A 9844-nucleotide genomic window follows, 5' to 3' on the forward strand; every position below is an offset into this window, starting at 1 on the left:
ATTCAGTTGTAATTTCTCGTACCTTCGTATTTTTTTAATTATTTTGACTAGTTGGCCAAGTACTTAGTTCCTTTATCAACATTGTTTCAATTTCAATATGATTTCTGACTAGAGATTTTACTCACGAAGAGAAATTTTGTAAAAAAAAAAAAATCATGTTTTTTAATGTTTTGAGGACCACCAAAGAGAAGTAGCTCCCCTGTAATTCATAATGGATATTTATTGTTTAACTACTTGTTTATATTATCACTATGATACTGATTTTATAAAATGTTTTCTTTCCTCTCAATTTGGGATTTTTTTTTTTTTTGTCAATTAATATTATACATTATATTGTAATTTGATGTGTAATTTCCAACAAGATAAATAACACTTTTTCATGAGTTCTTTGTTAGCCTTAGGTTCTTTGGCAACCAAAATACTCATTTTTCTTTCTTTCCATTCTTTACAAATGTTACCCAATTACTACAATGTTATTCTGTTACTAGAAATGAATATATTCATTGTATAATAAGTGTTGTTACGTAATCTACTGATGCATATGTCGCTTATGCATGTGCCTTTTCTCCTGAATATGCTACTGTTGGTTTCCAACCCGTAAGGTATGCTACTTCTAGTACTGTAGTGCTTGCCTTTGCTTTTGGTTATAAATCTGGGAATGGAACATATGGATTAAATAATGAAGGCAAAGGAACATCGAGCAATTGGTTCAGTAGTTCTAGGAGTAGCTTTAGCTAATGTATAATAGCTTATTGACACACAATCTATGTTTTCTCTTTATTGTTCTGTATTAAATCTTCTTTTGTGCTTTTTCTATACACCATGCGATTTATTCATACCAGGATTAAGTTACACATATATATATATATATATATATATATATATATATATATATATATATATAGCTCATATACATACGAAAACTACCCATATATAGTCTAGGTGGCTTAGGCAGGGCTTGTGAGGGACCTTCCTCCCCTTCCTGTGACTTATTTATTTAAAACCCAAAGATTATTACCTCGTTAAGAGTAAGGGTGCTTAACCTTTCCACCCCCTGTGGAAATTAACCTAGGTAATTTCCTTTTTACATTGAATCTATGATTGTGTGTATATATATATATATATATATATATATATATATATATATATACATATAGTTCTATGACTGTGTATGTATGCTTAGAGTTCTCTCTTGAGCCACACCACCTTTTGTAATATTTAATTATAATGTCTAGAACTCAAACTAAGAACCAGATTACGAACACCATACTCCATTACTCTACTGTATCAAGAGTCTGTAGCCGCGAAAAAATACTTTCAAGATTCTTTGTAACCATTTATCTTACACACTATACTGTCTAGTTTTGTTGAAAAGAGCTTTACTTTTCATAAGTTAGCATTGTACAATCTAGGAGTCACCAATAGAAAATTCTCTACTTTATGTCATAGATATATTCTCATATATTCTACTCTTCTTGTGACAATTATATATATAACAAGCTTGAACTTAATAGAATACATACCTAATATCCTCGTGGGAATGTATTAAGAGTTATTACAATCCTCCGAACTATAAGTTGATCTCGTCAACTAGCTACCCTCGAGACCTACTCATCAACCATAATGTTGCGTAGAATTGATGGCTTCTCCCTAATCTCCTACATTTTCATTTCTTTTTGGACATCCTAGCTCTAGGTTATCTGTTGGCACATAAATCCACTCCCTAGAAAAGTGAGTAACTTGATGAACATCTGGTGGAAATTTTAGTGTAACATTTATAATAATTTGTCAATTAATGCCACATGCAAATTATTCTCTTCATTTGGGTTGGTGATTGCGAGCCTTAAATAGGTGTCTATAGAGTTTGTGTTGCTTTCCCTATAGATTTGCAAAATAGACACAAAAAATAGCACACAAAAATTCCCTTGGTATACAATCAAGTTGTCAAAGTGGGTTACAAAATATATTTTGTAAATAGTTGTGGAGTTCCCTTCAACATTAGGTTTAAATGATGAAAGAAAATTCATAATTTAAAACAGTTTTGTTACCAAAATAAATGCCTATGAGCTTCTAAAACATTGCATCTAAATCATCAAAATACCAACAAACTCTAAGGGCCAGATAATAACATAACTAAGGTTTATTCTGCATAAATCAAAAGCCTTTGATTGCATCAAAGAGATAACTATAGATATAGTGTAATGATGTTTCCTACATAAGAATATAGAAGCTAGAAGATAGAGAGAGAAAGTGAGAGAGAGAGTAGGCTATTATTAAAGAATATCCAAGTAAAGAAGGAACAAATAATTCCCTCTCCCAAGTAAATCTACTTCAAGTAACCAACCATTTACAAAACAATTTTAAAAAAGCAGGCCAATTAAAATAATTTTATGTGACATAGAGAAAGAAACCCAATATGGGTTTGTAGTTGTTACAAACTTCAAATCCAAAAAGCCAAAAAATTCAATTATAAACGTATATCAGTCATCTGTTGAATAACCAACTTAGGATGATAAAATAATGCCCATAATAAAATTGTATATGGAAAGCACCTCTATAAAAATGAGTATGAGGATCATGCCCACAAAAAGCTTAGGCTACGAGGCATTTTCTCTGTAACCAAAAGGAAAAGTAGCCATAAGTAAGAGAGCATATAATAGATTTAATTTTAATACGTCTGTCAATTCTCCTCACTTATTATATCTGAGTATTAGGTACACATGAACAATCGAAATGAGAATTGCTTTCTAGTATCACATATACATTCAAATTGTGGCAATCAAAAACAATAATTCTAATGAAAATTTGGACAGAAATTGATAATGTTTTTTGTGTTATTAATTTTAAAGATAGAATTTTAAACATGCTCAATAAATTTCTCTCCTTATTAGGAGATGCATTAAGAGTTTGAATCATCGTGATGCCTTCTGAAGACCAAGCTAGCCACCAAACAATCTTCCTTGAACAAAATCAAGATCTCCAATGAGTCAACAAGGTTGACCTCACTAAGAATGTAACTTCTCTAAATTTAAGCTTCATCAATTAGGTCTACAACTTCGACTTCCAAAAACTCAAACCTGCAGTAACCCAAGAATCACATAAACTCGCACGAGTGGGCCAATAATAGTAGGAGATCAAACTTCTTTATTTTGCTAAGATTATTCTTTTCTTTGCTAGGGTGATTTCTTGTCTTATAGCCTCCTCACACTACTTTTCTATTGTAGATCAAATGCCAAGGTGTGTGTCACTATAGGAGGTCTAAGTCCTCTTATTTATAGTATTCACAAGGGCTATAGTGGGTATCTCTAGGGTGACTTTGTCATGGATGGACGACTTGGTCATGGGGCATTTCTAGACTCTTCTAAACATCAAAATAATATTTTCGTTCTTGATACAAGAGCCCAATTGGTCTATTACATCATGACATAAAATTTGACTCAAGACAAAAATCCTAAAACACTCAATGAGTGCTTAGACCTAGGAACAAAAACTTTGAGCATGAAACCCATGCTTTAATAAATAATTTTTATTTTACAATAATTTTCCTTTTATTTTGATAGGTACATAAGAGATACATATTTTCATGATCCAAATACAATTATGAAGACCAATACTAGTTACAAATTTCAATAGGAACGTTGCATGTTACAGACCTTCAATGTCTTCTAGGGAAAAAATTTCCTCAACTAAACTCGTCTCTCCTTCTTTTGTATTTCATATTTCTTCTTATCCGCAAACTTGCTATGAAATAAAGTGCATGTGTGATGTCCCTTAAAGGATTTCGAATGTCTACTTTATGTAGCCTTTTAAGGGCTCTTTAAGCCCAATGTGAGGCCAACCTCAGCTAGCTAGCTAACCTATTCTTGAGAGCACTATAAACATTTTTCAAAATACAAAATGATTTTATTTCTTTGATATAAGTGCACAAATGGGTATTTACATAATTAGAATGACCTTCTTACTCAAGACAATTCTATAGGCATGCAATGTATGCTTGACATATTGACCAAAGGCTCAAGCATGAAACCCGTGCTTTATAAAATTCTCTTTTTACAATTTTCTTTCATATTTTGATAAATATATAATAATTACATCATGACATGAGACAAATGAAAATTATGAATACTAAAACTAATTACATTTCCCAATAGACAGGAGCATGTTGATTCAACTAAGCCATAGGAACAACACCAATTATGTTTCCATTTTTAGTTTTTCACTCTGTTTGGGACAAGGTTTCATTTGATACGTGATGACAACAAGAGAAATATGGTTCATGATATATATTGCATGATGATATTTTCCAGTCCTCCAAGTCTAGTGGAACAAGATATCCAAGGGCAGTGAAACGAGATCTCTTCAAGATGATGGCTCTTCTAGTCTTTCATGCTCACGAAGGGAACCTGCAACACCTCCTGCAATTTTTTACCCAAGGAAACCCTAGAAACCCTAGGGTATTCGCACATGTGAACATTAGAAGACAAATTAAAAAATTTCAAAATATTGGCGTGTCTCTCAATAGGTCAAAGATCCATCTTTATATAGCATTTAAAAGATGCTCCAATAGCCCTCTCTAGGCTGAATTTTCCATGGCTAGCCGACTTGGTCTTGGGAGCCTTCTAGAAATTTATAATTGCAAAGCAATTTTTCTTTCCTTGATACAAATTTTCGAAAGGGTATTTTACAATATGACAAGGATAGTTGACTTATGAAAAACCCTAGGATCATTCAATGGATGCTTGACCTAATGACAAAGTGATTTGAGCATGAAACCCATGCTTTACAAAAATCATTTTCTTTCTTATTTTGATAGGTACATAAGAATTACATCTTGACATGAGTCAAATGACAATTATGAAGAGCAAAACTAGTTACATTCTTTAACATATCAAAGTATATGGGTAATTTTTTGTAATGGAATATTAAATGTTATTTGATTATGTTGAGTTTTGAAGTTTATATCAAGTGAGTTCATCGGTTAGGATGAATAGGTTCTCAAGTTCTCATGTTTTTAAATATTACTTGAATATTTTAAAAACAAAGAACTTTCTTGTAACTCACTTTTATTATTATAATGTTCTTGTGGTTTCATCAATATGTTTCTCAACATCCCTTATGATAATCGCTAATAGCTTCTCTCATTTGATGGAGTGTTATAGGGCGTTCAACCAAACAAGTATTTGCCAGATCTATCTTTGTTGAGTGATGAAAGTTTAGGTAGGATATAATAATTTGACCAAACATCTGCTACCTCATCTAGCATGCGAAGATCAATTAGAGGTGAAAAGATTAGAAGAAAATTCCATAGACGCATGCAATTTTTTCTCACTAAGGGGGGGTCATATTCTTATGATAATGAGAGCATAGATAACATTGAGGTGTCCTTGAGGTACAAACATATAGTGAAATAATGAGAACCCAATGATCTTCGTAGAATAAACACTAGTTTTTTTTTCAAGGATATACTGCATTTCCCTATTGCCATTACATGGTTTGGGGCTATTTTCCATGTATGGCATAAGGGTATGTTAAGAAGGATTAACGGAATTGATGGAATATGTTGGATCCTGTTACAACTACAATGATTGGGTACAGCTAGTCCAATATGCCAAATTATATGAAGATATAGAGTGGCCGCAAATTATATACAACTAAAAGACAATAACGAAAATAAAGGAACAACCATGTATATTGATGGAAGGCCAAAAGAAGCAAGGAATATTACAAGGTTTATGAATAGTACATGGATCGTCACCACAAATAAGCAACCCAATTGCATATTCAAGGGACATGAAGGAAACCATGTATTTGTATGTGCAATTAAATCAATAGTTGCAGGAGAAGAGTTGCTCATTGATTACAATTTGAATAGAATAAATACAAATATTACTATTATGGGGGCGGTATGTATTCAATTTTACCCAACTTTTAAGAAATGTCTATTGTATCTTTTGATTGTCATTTACTATAATATATTGTTATACATCTTGTAAGTTGAGGAAACATTTTAATACGTCATGGTTAAAATATTGTGTCAGGTTGATCAAGGTCAAAGGGCACCAACCTCACAACAGGTAAACATCAATGTAGTTGTACGTAAAATAATATAACCATGAGATATATATACAAGTATCATTTTATCCATTATAGAGTAAGTCAAATTCATATTTTTAGGCATCATATAACTAAATGAAAGATTCACTATGCATATGACCAACTTGAGAAAATGCATTCCTTCATCCTTTTCAAAGTATTGTTTCTATATAATATGGAATATATATTGATCCTGGCATAATGCCTCTTGCAAGAACCTTCCAATATGATGAAGTTTTTATACATTTATAATCTTTTATATTGGCCATGATATAATGTTAAGTTTCTATATAAATTTAGACATATGTTAGTGGTGGCTTTCTTATTAATATAATTATGATTAATTATGTATGAATTGCAAATTACACTTATTTGCTAAACAGGATGATAAGGGGAAGGCACCAGCCCCAGAGCAGTCCACCAATCCTCATGAGGAAGAGGTTATTGATGAAGAGATTTTTATATCCGTCGATCCAATCCAAACAATAAAGAAGCTTAAAATCACGTCAAACAAGAAACTTAATTATTTAGTTATGATTGAGCCTCAGACAGATGAGATAAAAGGCTAAATTAGAACCTTGCTGCAATAGGTTCTACGGTATCAGGTGAGCAACTCATTTAATTATCCCATTTATTTGTTTATCATTTAGTTAACTCATCATTTACAAAAAAAAACTTTTTATTTTACAGGAGTTTTTGGCAGAGTATGATCCTCATGCTATGACTATGGGGGCTGACATTGGTAGCAGTGTCAATGCTACACCTATGAGTGAGTCATTGATCATTGAGACTGGTACACCCACTCAACGACCCACGACAAGATCTGCACCCCCTAAACAATGTATGTCAGGATATACACATGATGTTGTGGATGCAAAGCATGATCCAATTGCACAATTTGAAGTGAGCTTCCTTGGATATTCACGTGTTACTAGCACGGGATCACTATTGTTCATGTTTTTGGTAGATGACAACAATTTTCCCATGAAAATAGAGAAACTTCCAGGTATTTAAGAAGTTTTTTAAATAGTAAGTAAAACCTAAATGAAATTAGCGTATAGTCTGTGATTATTTTAAACTAATGATAATATCTTTTTGCATGAAATGATGTATTTTATAGGCATTTTTATGACATAACCTTGGAAATATTTGGGTCGACCATTCGCACAAACCAGAAATCCCAAAGTTAGAAGTTAAAAGATGAACTTCTTAACATGATGATTCGCCTATTTGGTGATGGTACCTTCTAAAAATATGGAGTTACCTCAAAGGAAGGCATGCATTTAAAATATTTGCGGGAGCAAAGTAGGTCTCAGTTGGAAAGGGTGAGGTCACGTGAGCTCCCTCCATCTATTCCAGAGATGGATTGGAGAGTGCTCATTGTAGATGCACACGAAAAGGCACTTCAAAAAACAGGAAAGACTCCATCCAGACCATGAATGTATGAGGCACTTTTAATAATGTAATTATGATGCTTTATCATCATTGCGACATCTAATTAAGTTTTCCAGTTTTCAATATAGGCTCCCAAATGCTTCCAAATCCACAATGGATAGAATATCCAAACATGGGAAACATAATCTTGGCCTAGGTCATTACTCGAAACTAGCCACAAAAATTGTAAGTATATAAAAAAAAAATTTGCATCCAAATTATAAATTGTTAACAATTTTAATTTAATCTCAGAGAAGAACAAAAAATCATGTTCTAATGAAAAATTTCAGGGGTCATAATTCAAAGAGGCTCCCAAGGAGGAATACCTAAAGCTTGCTTTCATGTATGGCTATTAAGTCATGGTTGAACGGAGGACAAGCTTGGTGTCTTCACAGTCTTCCGCCACCCAACCTAACACTTAGGCAAATAAAGGCAACGAATAGAATTTATAAATCATTACTTGTAGAATCTATTGGTTATTTTTTTGGCCATAAAGTAATGTGCTTGATTGTAAAAAGTAGGAAAGAAATGTAAATACAACACATGAGCCTACTAACGGTGGAGTGTTCGATCCTGAGACTGATGTTCAACTTGGTTCTAGAGGTATTTCATGTGTATAAAAAAATTGTAGTATGGAATACAATTAAAAATATTTAAATGAAAATGGTGTATTAATTATAACCCTTCTTGTTTCTACACCAAATCATGTATAAGATGTGGCTAGAGAAGAGGAGGAACATATGGTCACATCTGAAAGTAGGTAAAGAACACTTTACTACTCTTTTTATTAATAAAACATTTGTAATAATAATAACTATAACTATGAAATTGAAATTTCTTTCTTATTGTAGTTGAGTATTGGCCCCAGTTGCAGCAACATAGTCATAGGACCAGGTCAGCAGCAATACATATTATACTAGAGACCACAAAAAATGAAGGGGGCCAAGATTAAGACATCCTTGCTAACTACATATTGAAAAGGAGAAAGAAACCTGATAAAAAATGACTGCACTTGTTTATTGAGAGATTTTTTTTTTAGTGCCACATTTTTGACTGATAGGTTGAATGCCTCATGGCATGTGCACATGTAACTTTAGACTATCTTAATAAAAAGTTGTGATTTTCTATTGCAAAAATTTAGAATGATTTTGTTTCATATTATGTAAACATATTTTTTGTGATAAAATTTATTGAGATAAAATATTTTGTGGATGTACGAACGAATGAATGAATGATGACACCCTTAAAGGCATCATATATTTGTGATATTTCTTCATCCAACTCTAGTTTGAGGTTATTATTAAATTATAATGCAAGCAATTGTTTATAGAGGCTCAACCAAAACCCATGTAATCTGAATAAGGGGGGAAATCTAGAAGGCGCATTATAATATTTTGTCCCATATAAACTTTGTGGATTTTAAAGATCTTGGTATACAAGTCATTTTGAAATATGTACAACCTTTATGAATTCCAGGAAAACCAAGGAAGCTTTCATAGGTTATAGCACTAGTTTCCATAAGCTTTATAATTAGAACTACCATGCATTGAAATTGTTTCTAACATACCAACATTCTTTAAATCAGCCACCCATTTTAGTCTTGGGGATGAGATACTCCTAGTGAAGGATTTGAGTAACTCCAAATCTGAATTTGTGGACTAATGGATTATTATAGTGCAATATACATTAGGATTTTCCATCCACAATATTGTGTTATAATACTTCTAACATTATTGTTAATAAAAGAGTTGATGCCTTCGTTTCCTTGAATAATATCTTTCTTCTCTTCTCCTTGAACTACTCCCTTACTTGTGATGCCTCAATCAACCTTCCAAATGAATATTTAAGGGTTTAATCCTCTAAGTTTCAGTGATTAAATTTTTCATCTTCATGTGCCCCTTTCAATTACATAATGGTTTCAAATCATGTGATAATTAACTCAACTATCCATTTGAAAAGATCATGATCAACAAAAGACAAACTTCTCATTGAAATATGCCATTGACTCACTTAGTACTACTAAATAGGCCTTCTAATCTATAACTAAACCAATTCAATTCAATTAACAAAAATATTATAGCCCATTGTCGAGTCACCTCATGATGGTTATCAACCAAATGATGCCCAATCCAATTGAGCTATCTCATTAAATTGGAATTTTTTGTTGATATAAAATGTTTCACCAAATTAAAATATTTGAATGTTTATTACTGAGGATGGTGGAATAAAATTACAAATTACACTTATATGATTAAAAAGGTGATAAGGGGAAGGCACCATCCTCAGAGCAGCCCATAGATGTTGTTGAGGAAGTGCT

Source organism: Pinus tabuliformis, chromosome 8 (genome assembly GCF_031772625.1).
Source record: "Pinus tabuliformis cultivar Carrire ecotype Pingquan chromosome 8, CPIR1, whole genome shotgun sequence".
NCBI classification, from domain to species: domain Eukaryota; kingdom Viridiplantae; phylum Streptophyta; class Pinopsida; order Pinales; family Pinaceae; genus Pinus; species Pinus tabuliformis.